Source organism: Epargyreus clarus, unplaced genomic scaffold, assembly GCF_041222505.1.
Source record: "Epargyreus clarus isolate Ecla_fem2 unplaced genomic scaffold, WU_Ecla_fem_2.2 ptg000031l, whole genome shotgun sequence".
NCBI classification, from domain to species: domain Eukaryota; kingdom Metazoa; phylum Arthropoda; class Insecta; order Lepidoptera; family Hesperiidae; genus Epargyreus; species Epargyreus clarus.
In genome coordinates this window covers 2126372-2141603 of record NW_027332236.1, presented here as the reverse complement: position 1 = coordinate 2141603, position 15232 = coordinate 2126372, and the positions used below count along the sequence as shown (strand labels likewise).

General features: G+C 34.9%; 1 protein-coding gene across 1 annotated transcript in view; it reads right to left on the bottom strand.

Moving 5' to 3' along the window:
- The window catches only part of Cadps (calcium-dependent secretion activator 1), a 68371-nt gene extending 53356 nt beyond the window's left edge, over nucleotides 1-15015 (bottom strand). The window contains exon 1 of the mRNA XM_073090028.1: nucleotides 14786-15015. The gene's annotated coding sequence lies outside the window, so the exon portion shown is untranslated. The remainder of the gene's footprint in view (nucleotides 1-14785) is intronic.
- Nucleotides 15016-15232: the final 217 nt, after the last annotated feature.

Below are 15232 nucleotides of genomic sequence, written 5' to 3'. Positions count from 1 at the left end.
CTCAATAACACTCCGCTTGGCAATCAGATGAACTGAATAATTATGTCCATTTGAATTATAACTTTAGCGTAATAAATACTGACAGCGGTCAAGAATGAGGGTAGGTTGCTAACGAAAGTGGTGCCACTTTATATAATTATTAACTATACAAAGGTCGAAATGAATTTCAGTGTCGAAGCATATGTTTAAAGTATACTTAATTAGGCGGTCCTAATATTATTAAGTTTACTTTAAACATATGCTTCGACACTTTGAAATTCATATTAGGACCGCCTAATATTATTAAGTTTACTTACTTACTTACTATCAAGTCAAGAATGAGGGTAGGTTGCTAATGAAAGTGGTGCCACTTTATATAATTATTAACTATACAAAGGTCGAAATGAATTTCAGTGTCGAAGCATATGTTTAAAGTATACTTAATTAGGCGGTCCTAATATTATTAAGTTTACTTTAAACATATGCTTCGACACTTTGAAATTCATATTAGGACCGCCTAATATTATTAAGTTTACTTTAAACATATGCTTCGACACTTTGAAATTCATATTAGGACCGCCTAATATTATTAAGTTTACTTTAAACATATGCTTCGACACTTTGAAATTCATATTAGGACCGCCTAATATTATTAAGTTTACTTTAAACATATGCTTCGACACTTTGAAGTTCATATTAGGACCGCCTAATATTATTAAGTTTACTTTAAACATATGCTTCGACACTTTGAAATTCATATTAGGACCGCCTAATATTATTAAGTTTACTTTAAACATATGCTTCGACCTTTGAAATTCATATTAGGACCGCCTAATATTATTAAGTTTACTTTAAACATATGCTTCGACACTTTGAAATTCATATTAGGACCGCCTAATATTATTAAGTTTACTTTAAACATATGCTTCGACACTTTGAAATTCATATTAGGACCGCCTAATATTATTAAGTTTACTTTAAACATATGCTTCGACACTTTAAAATTCATATTAGGACCGCCTAATATTATTAAGTTTACTTTAAACATATGGTTCGGCACTTTGAAATTCATATTCGGACCGCCTAATATTATTAAGTTCAAAGTGAAGTAATTTCATTGTGATCAACCCATTACTATTCCACTGCTGGGTCCAGGTCTCCTCTAAGTGTGAAAAGGTTTAGGCCATAGGACACTGACCAAATGCGGTTGTAGACTTTACATACTTTTAATATTTGTTTTTCACCAAGTCTTATTTTTATTACATTATTTTCTAATACGCACATAAGATGAAAAATCCTTGCATGTACTTTACATTATTAAGAAACTGACTAGTATTGAACTTACTGGATTAAAAATAATAGAATGTTTGTAGGTCAAAAATACGAAAAATATTTACTTCTTTGTACTTAAATCCTACAAATTTAATAGACACATTATTAAAATAAAGGTAAGATAAATTTGCCTTTCTGAAAAAAGAAACAACGTGAAGCATTGAGAATGTCAAATAAAATGTTTTGTGCTCCCACGAGAAAGGGTGGGAAGGGCTGAAAGGTAAAACCGTAATTAGTATACGGAAGAACTGTAGAAATATTAATTTTAATGTCGACGCTAAGAAATTGTAAATACCTTGAAGTTTATGAGTGAAATATATACTCGAAATATCTGGAGGCACGGCAGTGCATACGCCAAGTCGATCCAAAAAAAGCGGTAACTCCATTTTATGTTACCTATTTAGTAAGTTTACTGTGTACCTACAGAGAATATTATTATAACTGGACAAGTGCGAGTCGAATTCGTACTAGGGTTCTGTATTATCATCAAACTTTTATTTTTTTACCTTTTATTATGTAATTGTGAAAAATTCCGCAGAATATGATTACAAATACCCTTCTTTATTTTTTATGTTTGATTTAGTATTGGTTGTTATAGCGGTCAACTGAATAGATGCCGCAAAAATTTAATTGTCGTTATTTGTTATACGGGAGAAATAAGTGTGGCAGCGGTGCCGCCGGGGTCGAGTCACAGAGGGTTCTAACACCCTCATAACATAGCCTTTACTTGTCGCTAAGGGAGTTTCTTATAATATAATAGAAGCAGAAGAGCATGCAGTCCACCTGGTGGTTTGTGGCCACTGCCGCCCATGGACATCTGCAATCAACCCCAAGTAAGATTAAATTCCTACCTGAGGTCGGCCGCAGATGCGCCACTACTGCGGACTAAGCTGGAATGTCACGGATAAGAATGTCTCCCTTACCACACCCTCCAAACCAGAACACAGCAGCGCTTAACATTGCTGTTATGAGGCAGAAATAGGTGGCGGTGGTGACGCCGGAGTCGACCCACAAGCGGTTCTACCACCTACAACTTTAAGTAGGTAGCATGTGCAATTTTATCTAAAAAATAATCTGTACTTAAAAGTACTCACCTCACATTTTATAGGTACTCGAGGGTCATAAAAACAAAGTTATTACATTGTACCTGCTTCGTGAGGTCACGAGTGGCGTGCGTATAAGTTGTTATTCTGTAACCTTAGACTTAGAAAAAATGGACTCCTAATGCAAAATGTAACCATATATCCATGCATGCATGGGTAAGTGTAGGTAGGTGGGGGTACAGGTGGTAGGACTCTTTGTGATTCTACTTCAAAGACACCTCACCGTATCTATTTTTGTCTAATAACAGCAGTGTTAAGCGCTGCTTTGTTCCAATTTCAAAGGTGGTAAGAGTCTCTTATATACTTATGCGATGCTTTCCAACAAACTCTTCAGGAATAACTACGAATTTATGGCTGACCTCAGGTAGGATTTTCATTCATCTGGAGTTGTCCCAAATGTCCATGGACGGCAGTGACGCTTACCCTTAAGCGGACTGCATGCTTGTCTGCTACTTCTATTTTATAAAAAATATTTATGTATTAATTTAATTATTGCAGTACTTTCGTTACTTTTTCGGTCAATTGTAATTAAACAGTCGGTATTTTTATAATAACTTATTTTATTTGAAACAAGCTTTCGGTATTAGAGTTGCAAGATTTAACTAAATAGTAGCTAAAAAATAATATTTAATTAAGTGCATGTATAAACAACTAGTAGAAATGCTACGAAGCTACGAGCTACGAACCTTCTACGATCCGCTCACATGTAGTGGGGTTTTCTGGGTTTTACGTGGATTGTGCATGTAGTACCGGGACCAGAATAGGGCTACGGTATCCCCTGCCTGTCGTCAGAGGCGACTATAAGGGGCTTCCGGGGTTGCGGGCGGCAAAAGTGGGAACTCAAAACGTCCAGCAAGCGACCCCGGGAAGGACAGCGGTTTGTGTGGTCGCATATCGCTGTAATCACCAGGGGATGTGAGAGGAGCGTAAATTGCTCCCCCCAGGGCAGAGCCCGATAGAAGGGCATCGCGTTAGGAGGACTCTGGTTGTGTTCCGTTGGAGATCCCGGAGTTCTCCACCAAACGCTGAGGACGGCCACCGGGCGGGTTTTAGTGCGGTAAAAATCCCACATAACCCGGCGTCACTCTCATGGCGTCGGGTACCTTTTGTAGGTTTCCCCCTCGTCAACAAAAAAAAATATAAGGGTTTTACGTGGATGTAACAAATGTTTTCTAAATGAAATGTTGCCAATGGTATATTATATTGTTCTCTGATTTCTTCATTTACATGGAAATCCCGTCTGAAACGGTTTAGTAAGTTTCAAGATAAGACTGTCCAAAAAATGAAAGAAAAAGTAATTATAAACTTTTGTTACTATTTGCATAATGAAAAGGCTAAAAAGTCAATAAAAGTAGTAGTAAAAAATAATAGTTTTTCAAATAAGGGACAGATACTGCGATTTTATTTATTTATGTAGATTATATTTTTATTAGAAATTGTTTTTCATTGACAAACTTACGGTATAAAAATATCGTCATTACTGGGTTACGAAAATTCCAAATAACTTTTTCTTTTATGTAGCTTGTTAGCTAATTTGTTGCGCGATAATGGAGACCTAAAAAGTTGTTTCAAAGATGTTATTTTTAACTTCCTGTCCTTAAAGTTACTTATGAAGTGGTTTAGTTCAAAGAACAATTAGATTATTATACAGAAGACACGCAAACCTCCCATATTAATAGGTTTTTTTCAGTTTTTGATGTAGATTTACTATACAGGGTGAATTTTTCAAACGGGCCTTCAGGGCCAAATCCGAAACTATAAGGATTAGCTAAAAATACTGAAAGGAGTTACGAGGCCGATTTTGATAACAACGAAAACTGCATCATTACTTTTTTTAAATAACTTTTTCCCTAGCCGGGAATCGAACGAGTTCATTTTGAAAAAAAAATACACCCTCTATATTATTCCACTATCTGATAGTGTCGCTTATAAGGATCAAATTCTGGGATGTAATGTTATGTAACAAACCTGTATATACTCGTATTTAAGTTTTTATGTGTTTTTAATCATACTTGTGTGATATTTAGGTAATTTGTCGTTAACTGGTCATTACTGTTCATTGTGCATATGCATATATATCTATACATAAGCCATTCTTATTTTTCGGTGGAAGAGTGCGGATGACGACTTACATATAAGGCAACCATCTCGTATTCACCTCCATATGGAGATTACAGTACCCTTACCATGAGTTTTTACGTTTTGATAAATATGACTGTTTTGGTATTTGTTTACGTGTTTGCTCATACAATTTCTAATCAGCGCTTCTAGCGGATTGTATCAGAACTATAGTGTCAGTAACGTAACATTAAATGTCTAAATTGACAAAATGGCGCTTTATGTTTTGTCTCTCTTTTTTGTGAACATGTAAGACGGACAGAAACATTTGAGCAATTACTTATTGTTACGTTTACTCAGTCTACTGAAGCACACGGAACAGAATAATAGATTGAGTAAACGTAACGTAAAATTCTGGGATGTTTTAAAAACTCATGGTAAGGGTACAGTTATTCTTGGGCGGCAGTGGCGACCTACCATGAGGCATTCGCATGCTTTTAATTACTCACTATCTAATTATGCCATTGAGGCATAAAAAGGACCACCATTAAGTAGCTAATATGACGCTTTTTTAACATTTTCAGAAAAAGGCTTTTAATACGTTATCTGAAAGATACTTATTCTAAAACCTTTTCTAAGTAGAGTAATATTTTGTATATGAAATAACATTTTCTAGCGAAAATATGACCTGCCTCTGATTATTTTTTACTCATAAAACTGTTAGTGCTTTCCTTTGTTATCAAAATTAAGTCAACATGGTTCTTTACTCCTACGTAATTTATAATATAATGTCCTTATTTTATACCTAACTACGGAAGGTAATGTTTTAGAGCCTACTAGCTGATACGGCAAATGTTGTGTTGCCATATAAATAAAAATATGTTAAGGGTTAACAACCCTTATCACTTAGGGGTATGAAAAATAGATAGTAACCGATTCTCAGACGTACAGAATATGCATATAAAATTTGGTGAAAATCGGTAAAGCCGTTTCGGAGGAATACGGTAACTAACATTGTGACACGAGAATTTTATATATAAGCGGTCTTATTCATAAAAAATGCTTATAGAAGGTTTTAAGCACTCATTAGTTAAAGTGTTCAATAAGCTTATAAAACGTTCTATAAAATTGCTTATTCATAAACGTTCCATAAACCTTCTATAACTAATGTGCCGCTAAAGTCAACTATAAATGAAAATGTTGCCATTATAGTGAAGTTCGGCGAACAAATTGACGAATATCCATAGATAAACATCATTAAATGACATTATTTCGTACTAAAAATATTCTGTCTTGACATTCTTGTCAATGGGTTGTCGATAAAACCAAATCACATGTCAGTGTCATTGTATTTGTAAATACCGCGAATTTAAAAATACTTTATTTGTTAAAATGGGATGTGAAGCAAAAGTTGTTAAAAGATAAAGGAGTGAAAATTGGTTGGATATTAATGTTTTATGTAATATTGATATAATTATATAAAGTTAAATTCAATTAAGTTTCGTTTTGTAAACATTCGCAATATCTTATGGCAGTAAACCCTGTATTTCAGAAGGTGTACCAGGACCTCTGCGATCTAATTTACGATCATTACGTACGAGATCAATTATAAAATGTACTGTCGATTTATTAAAGCGATAACGCTTCCTATAGTCTAATGAAAACAGATCACTCTTTGGTGCAATGTTCTTCGAAGTGGACGGTTTTCTAATTAATAATCTAAGCTTTGTAAAATTTGCATTGTAATTTAAAATAGTGATATAATAATGTTATTTATCGGATATTAAAATAAATTATTTCAAGTTTGTATACAAAATGGACATTGACATAATTTATTAAAAACGTATTGTCAAATTAGGTTAGTAATCACGAATCAGCTGTTGAGAGTCGGCCATCTTTGCCTTATAGCACTGTTATAGTAGGGTTCTGGCCTCTATAAGTTATAGAAGGTTTATAGAACGGTTTAGTGCCTAAAATGCGTTTATGAATAACACTTTTTGACAATCGTACTATAGCAACGTTATAAGTGTGCTATAACTTTTTATGAATAAGACCGAAGATGTACATATGTGTTTCATTCTTATTTCTTATTCTTATTCTCATTTCATTCGGCACATGATATACCCAAAGGACTAGACGGAGTTTTCGGTCGTTTCGTTTTAATCGAAGACGTGACATAAACTTACCTTTTCAGTTAAATATTTTCAAAGATTTAGATTTTTTTGTTTTTGTAATAATTACAAGTAAAGTATCAAACGAGTCGGCGATTCTCTTGATGGTAAATCACAGCTCTACCTATGGACATCTGATATTACAACTAATTTACACTAAACACTTCTGCTACAGTTAGGCAGACTTCGACAGAGATAGTAGATGGTGATGGTACCGCTGTTTCAAGTACAAAGCGTTGCTTAAATTTAAATTGAATTTTACTTTTATAATTATGTTTTGTAGCAAAAGTTTTCGCCGAACTCTCTATAACCAAACTTACACAAGAATATCTATTTTGAAAGTTTTTAATTTCGATATCGTGCAAATGCGCATTATTTAAAAAGGCAGATACTTCAATTTAAATATATATAGAATGAGATAACTTATTTTTATCTGTTCAATCATCCTTGAATTTGCATGCCAGACTGATTCAAGTAAAAACCTTCTCTAGAATATAGTCATCATAAAATGAATAATAAAAGGTTTATAATAACGGTCAAGTTGTGGCGAATGAGCGAATGAATTTTATTCTTCAGTGAATAATTTAATGTTCTTCGGTTCATACTTTATAGTTCTTCGATGTCCATGGGCGGCAGTAGCCACTTAGCATCAGATGGAGTGCATGCTCGTCTACTACTCCTATATTATAAAAAAAACAGCGGTACCCAGTCGCACTATACCGACCCTATCTCACTGGTTTCATTTATAATCTTCTCTACATATTTAATATAGGTATATTACAAAACCCATATCATCCTAATGTAGGTTATATTAAGATATCTTTTAAGTTAAGGCCATTCGTAATATATTGTCCTACAGAAAGCCCATATACCGTCCGTGGGTCGACAGCGGTGCCTTCTGAATAAAACATGAAAGAACAGTATTGCCAGGTATATGAATATTGCTAGCATGAAAAGAAAATACAATTGATATTTTTCTAACAATTGTGGAGTTATGTCCTTTTTGTAGAACGGCTGAAACGTTTGTACTTCAGAGCGAAATAAACAAGAATGCTGACCTTTGTGATCGTAATAGCTTTTTTAAATAAGTTTTTGAAATTTGCACTAGCAGTCTGGGTTTTAAAGGTTTATTTTTATGTTTTTTTTCATATAGTTGAAGTGGCACACGAGCATGCAGTCCACCTGAGGGTAAATGGTTACTGCTGTTGATGAAAATCTGTAATCAACTTTAGATAAGATTGTATTTCAACTGGAGGTTAGCAATAGCTGCGTTGCCCCTAAGCAGATCCGTTGCTACTGACTAAGTTGGAAAGCTTCGAATAGGTATACCTCCCTCTAAACCATTAAAACTGAATTACAGTAGAGCTGAACACTGTTGTTTTTATGCAGAAGTACGTGACGCCACACCTTTCTTGCCGCCGGAGTCGATCCACAAAAGACTACCACTTTCAAAAATATTGTGCAATAAAATACATTTGATATTTTTCTAACAATTGTGAACTTATGAGCTTTTTGTAAAACAAACTGAAAAAGCCAGTGCTTTAGACCAAAACAAACATGGAATGCTGACCTTTGTTGTAATATCACTTTTAAATTAAACTCACGCGACTCCCACTAGCTGTATGCGTTATAATACCTTTGACTATTTTCGGGCTGAACGTAATTTACGAATTTGTCGAGCAGAGCCGTGCTTATTTTAACTTTAATCTACGGTTATTTTAATTACTGACAAAGCTGTCAGCAATTAAAATAGTTATAATACCTTTGCTTATTTCTGGGCTGAACACAATTCATGTATTTGTCGAGCAGAGCCGTGCTTATTTTAACGTTAATCTACAGTACTTTAATTATTGACAAAGTTATCAGTAATTAAAATAGCCGCTAGCCTATTACACTGTTGACTTCAACAGAATGAACGTTGATGAATGTCTCTATAGTTCCGGGACCCGAATAGGACTACGGTATCCCCTGCCTGCCTGTTTACGTAACGCCGAGGACGGCCACCGGGGGGGTTTTAGTGCGGTAAGAACCCCACATAACTCTGTGTCGCTCCCACGGAACTGGGTACTTTTCGAATGTTTCCCCCTCGAGAACAAAACAAGAAAAAATTAAATAAACGCTAGCTGATGAGACTCGGCTTCAAAATTTGGGGGCTCAAGGTTTTAATTCCAGGCAAATACCTCAGATTTTTTCAAAGTTATGTGCTTGCGTTCACGGCAAAGGAAACATCGCGAAACCTACACGACTAAAAAAAAGTTCTTAAAGATGTGTGATGTTTACCAATTCACTCTTGACCAGAGCGGTGGACTATAGCTTAAATCCCTTCTGAGAGATCCGTGTCCAGCAGTGGGACAGTAAGGAGTTGACGACACAGAACTAACTTTATAACGGATGCTGGGAGGTTACTATCATCTCTTAACACAATATTATTTTAATCATACTTTTACTTTTTGTGGAGGAAATATAACTTTTTAAACAAAATATGACAATTTCAGTTGAATTTATACAATGGATAAGCGAAAAATTAATAAGGGTTTAAGTCTGTTCAACTGTGTATGACGGAATATTTTACTGTTTTAAGGAGGAAATCAATCTTTCCTGAACTATTATGGTTTTAAAAAGATGGTGGTAGGCCCCCAGATGTGTTTTACGCAAAAGGTTATGGGTTCAATCATCCAAACAGTCTTTCAAATTATGAAACAAGATTTAACTTGAGTGTTACAAAATTACAAAGCGTTACAAAATGAATAGAAGCAAAGTTGACTCAAGAATTCACATTTCATTGCGTAAAAGCCATAAGAAGCGCAAAGTTATTAAACTTCCTGTTTTATTTGACCTTTAAATCTTAATCCAAACTTCCATAAAACATTTTAATGTTTACATAACTCTGTTAATTTTATCCGCCAAAGGTTAAAATGTAAATTGATGACCGGTTTGGCTTTTAATAAACGAAATTCCATTCGCTTGTGATACATTTTTCCGATAAAAGAATTATGCGCCGAACGGGATTACTGTCGTGTTGGTTTTAAATAAAAAGATTTCAAACTTATCCTCAATTAATTTTGGTTGAAACAATTTGTCAAATAGAATGTTGAAATAGATATATATTTTTTACTTTCTAACCTAACGATAAGGCAGACAGCAGTGCTAGGCGCTGTTGTGTTCCGGTTTGAAGGGTGTGGTAAGGGAGACAGACTTTTCCGAGGCGTTCCAGCTCCTAGTCCTCAGGGGTAGCGGCGCAACTGTGGCCGACCTCAGGTAGGAATATCTAATCCTATCTGGGGTTGATTACAGATGTCCATGGGCGGCAGTAGCCACTTACCATCAGGTGGACTGCATGCTCGTCTGCTACTCTTATATTATAAAAAAAAAGATCAATAACTTCGCAGAAAGTCAACTGTCATCATAATTGATGACAATGTGTTCAGAGGTATCAGACAGACACCTGCTGTGTAACAATAGGCTTTGTTAGATTCACATCAGGCGATCAGATGTGACGCAACACCTAATGACGTCACACACTAGATAGAACCCTTTGTAGTTTCATTGGGGAAGACACAAACGCCACATCTATGTGTCTATGTATCATGCGCGAAGGTTTTAGTAAAGCAGAGATTCATGCAATTAATAAATTTAAAGCCATAATTAAAACAAAACTTAGTCGTAAAGCTTATTATAAAATTTCTGTTTATATTGATGATAAAACAGCTTGGGACTGATCAATAACAAAATTATTAGTTACGAGTATTAAGAAAAATGTCAAAATGTAACGTATCTTGCTGAACAAACTTCTTGTTTAGATAAATGCAAACAAGATACTGGAGCTAATGCTTTATTAATTATATGTAAAAAATATTGGCATTTAAAAAAAAGAGATAAAGAGAATAATTATTATAAAAAAAAAGACAAACCCACTGAGTTTCTTACCGGATCTTCTCAGTAGAGGTCGCGTTACGATCCGGTAGTAGTTTAAGAAAATATTGTAACTGACAATTTGTAAGTGCCGCCGTTGGCCTATACAAAATAAATATATTTCATTTCATGCACTTGTATGCAGATGTATAGATGGCTATGACCACTTATTATCAGGGGTTCTTCAAGCTCCTTGCTTATGTTTGTGTAGATTAAGTTACAAAAGTTTCCTTTGACGGGCAAGTGATAATTGATCCAATACATCATTTTGCAAAATCAAAAATGTGTTGCCTGAGGTTTCAACTTCGGACCCTCCTATTGATAGGATGAGTTTCAACCCCTAAACATTACTTTATCAGAAAAAAAAATTACAAAAAATACAACCGACTTTTATGTATGTCACTACAAAGTAATTGAAATAAATGTTGGTTTAGTACATACTTCTGAAGTCGGCGCTCAATATATTTCGTTGGATAACGGCGTAGACAGCGTGTCCAATAAGAGCGCCGACTTCAGAAACATGTAGGTACTAAACCAACTAAGCAATAAGGATACCAAAGTTGTTTGTTTAGCAACAAACATAATTTGGATTCTATTTTAATTTTTTTATTATTATTTTATTCAAAATCAAATTCAAATTTAGTTTATTCAAAATTGATTCATATTGATTTTTTTTCGAACATTAACAAAATACTACCGCTTTGGAAAGTGGTTCGTAATGGAGAGGAAGAGGCAAAAGAAACTCCGTATGTGCGCAATTTAAAATCTTTTAAAAGTATGTACTCGTTTTATACAATATTATGAGATGAATTGCTTAATAGTTTGTTTGTACGGTGTTTTGTTTGTTTGTTGATGATGTGTTCGCCCAGCGAAAAAAACCCACTTTAAATTATAAATAAATAAATAATAAATAAAGTTGTTACACACCTTCCCAGTACAGATTACGTTAATAAGTAAGTAGAAGCCCTCAGAGTAAATATAGAACACGGGAAGCCTTCTAGGCGGACGATTAAACTAAGTTTTAAGTGGAACGCGACAGGAATTGTTACTTAACTTTACGAGTTAAAAATAAACTTCACCTAGCTACACTTTATACAAAATGTACCTGGTTTTCTAGGATATGTTATTTTTTATAATATAGGAGTAGCAGACGAGCATGCACCTGATGGTAAGTGGCTACTGCCGCCCATGGACATATGTAACCAGTCCCAGATAGGATAAGTTTCCTACCTGACCTCGGCCACATATGCGCCGCTAGCCCTGAGGACTACGCTGGAACGCCTCGGAAAAGTATGTCCCCCTTACCACACCCTTCAAACCAAACCACAGCACTACAGCAGCGTTTAACACTGATGTGATGTGGTAAAAATAGGTATGGCGGTGGTGCAACCGTAATCGAACCACCACCACCACCTTCAAAATCACCACCAGCACCTTCAAAACATAACCGATTAAAAAAATGCGTCTAGTATTCTCACCCTACAAATAAAAGCACTGGAAAGGATGTCCTTTAGGAAGGCTAATACTGATTAGTTCATAACAGTGACAAATTAGAAAAAAAACATCGTCTTCTGAAAGTACCATTGAGAAATGTTAAAGCATGCGATAATTAACTTCAAATACGCACATAACTTAAACAAAATCAAAGGTGACTAGGATTCGAACTTCGGAACCCTCAAATAAGAGCCGAGTTGCCTACTAGGCTATCACTATTTCCCAAGGTTCCATTATTTGGAAAGTTAACCCTAGACTACTCCATACAAGTTCGATAGCAGACCTCCTTCAAATTTATTAGCTATTAGGCCTTGACGTAAACGCTAATTAGCCGTTATCGCTGACGGGTTAACACCGTGAATACTTGAACATACGAGTACTTGACTTTTACGGTTATACGTAGGATTTTTTTGGAAATGTTCGCGTTAGAAATTAATTAGGTATTTGATAACGATAAAGAAAAATATTGTCTATGTATATGTTCAAGGAAATATTGTGGCAGAATCTTACGTTGTTCAGTTACGAAGGTACCGCTGTCACACCATTTTGTTATATAGGAGTAGTAGACGTATATGCGCATATGCAGATCACTTAATCATAAGTGGTTACTGCTGCCCATGTAATCTTTTTTTTTATTATATAATATAGGAGTAGCAGATGAACATGCAGTCAACTGAGAGTAAGAGGCTACTGCCGTAGACACCTACACTCAATCTCAGATAAGATTAGATTATCTGGCGCTATAGATGCGCATCTACCCCTGAGGACTAAGCTATGTCTCTGAAATGTCTCCTGTACCACATCCTTCAAACCAGAACACAGCAGCGCTTAACACTCCCGTCATTAGGCAGAAATACGTATAGCGGTGGTTCTACCACCTTCATAAGGTCTATACCTATTTTATCTAAACCTATTTTAATCACAAGTAAATACAGGGATAAAGTAAATACAGTATTTACTTGAAGGTATCTTATTCCATCTTTCGGGAACAGCAATGAATTTTCAACATTTTTATGTAAAATACTTGCCCTGTTTAAAAATGATCAGAGGTGTATGGGCGGCAGTGGCCTCTTGGTCTCAGTCGGGCTGTATGCTCGGTACTTCTATTTACGTAAAATTTAAACGTAAATGTCAAAGGTCTTGAAACTACTTATACTATAAAGAGCTGGTAAAGTTCATGTTGCTCTATTGTGTAGTCCGTAGTCGGAATAAAGGTGGTAAAAGCCTTTGTAGTACGACTTCGGTGGCACCGACACACTTCTTTCTACCTCCTACCATGGTTTGAAAGGTGTGGTAAGGGAGACATACTTTTCCGAGGCGTACCAGCTTAGTCCTCAGGAGTAGCGGCGAACCTGTGGCCGACATCAAATAGGAATATTTAATCCTATCTGGGGTTGATTACAGATGTCAATGGGCGGCAGTTGCCACTTACCCTCAGGTGAACTGCATGCTCGTCTGCTACTCCTATATTATAAAAGTATCAGTCCGGCTGCAGACTCATTTGATACTTCTATTTTCGTAAAAGTTAAACGTAAATGTCAGAGGTCTTAAAACTTATACTATAAAAAGCTGGTAAAGTTCATGTTGGTCGTTGTATTGACATTCAAAAAGTGCTCTGTAAAGAACATATTTTGAATAAAAATAAATGATTTGATTTGGTATATTGTGAACTCCGTAGTCTGAATAAACAATTCTTCAAGCGAAAATAAATTTGCTTTTGGTAGTATTTTGCTAAGGCACAGAAAAACAACGTTTATTTTATTGTGAAAGGAAAATAGCGTGTATCCAAAAATATCTAATTCTCAAAACAACTCCATACATTATAAATATGGACGTCAATTTCGTGGAAAATGTTTTTATGGTGGAAGACTTTTTCTATTTGTTGATTGTAGGTTTCGTAGCGTAAATATCTTTTAAATCAACATCAGTTACTACTTTTTGAAAAATATCCAAACTACGAAATGATAATACAACCATAACTAAGTATATTATATTTTGTGAAAAAGTGCTTATTTTTTTAGATTGCGCTCGTAATAAAACTTGTAAAAATTATTACATTTTAATATAATAATACATAAGCGGATACATTAATAAAATTTCTTGAAATTGCAATGTAATGATCATAACGTTTTCTAATTTAACAATTAACAGTGAAAATATCGGTTTCTAAAAATAGTTAAGTACAGAAGCACTTAACATACTTATTTCTCTCAAAATACCATATACAATCCCTATTCCAAGAAAATAGGTTAATTGTATCTCAAATTGCATATTTCATAACATAAAGTTGATGCAAAATAATAGATATGTGTTTAAACTTAGATTTAATTAAGTATGATTATGCAATGCCATTCTTCAGGCTCCGTTCAGGGTTAGCAAATCCATACGAAGATCTGACGTAACAGATCTTTAGAACATTCATAACAATGTTTGCCAACCCTGATTTTAATTTTTTTTATTGCTGAACAATAAACTTTTCACTTATACTTCGAAAAATTTAATTATAATTGCGAAAACGTAGATACGTTTCAGCATAATAAGTTATAAGTGTTATAACATCAAGTGATTTATAAATAGCAACTTGCTAAATAATTTAAAAATAACACGTTATATATTCGTTATTAAACGTTTTAATTTTAAAATACTTGAATATTAAGTAAGTCTCTTAAGTATGCAATTGAAACCGAAATAGCATAATCGAATTAAAGTTGCGCAAAGAAATGTAAAGGTACTTACTTTTAAAACTGGAGCGCTCGAACACTGTGCAGCATGCCGCTTCGAATGAAAAATACAATCTGATTTTGTAGTTGTTCAACTTCGCCGTATTTACAATTATTTACAGTGCTGCCCGAGAAATGCGGTGCTTCTGGTGTATAACGTCAGACTGTCCGCATATTTTTTGCGCATGCGCTAGACAAAATGGCGGCTGGTCGATATGCCCGTGATAAGGTATCTGAAGGCTCTGCCCCCATGGCGGGTGACATTGTGGAAACGGGGTAACGTTATCGAGGTCACTAGTTTGTATCGCGGTTCCGTGTCTAGTGTTGCCAGTTGCTTGCAAACATAGCGAAGATGTTTTGTAAATAAACCACATATTTATCTCAAATAAAATTGAAATTCGCATTTGTGTGTTGTGTTGTAAGTAAAGTCGTAATGTGGATTGGTGTGTGACATTTTTTACTT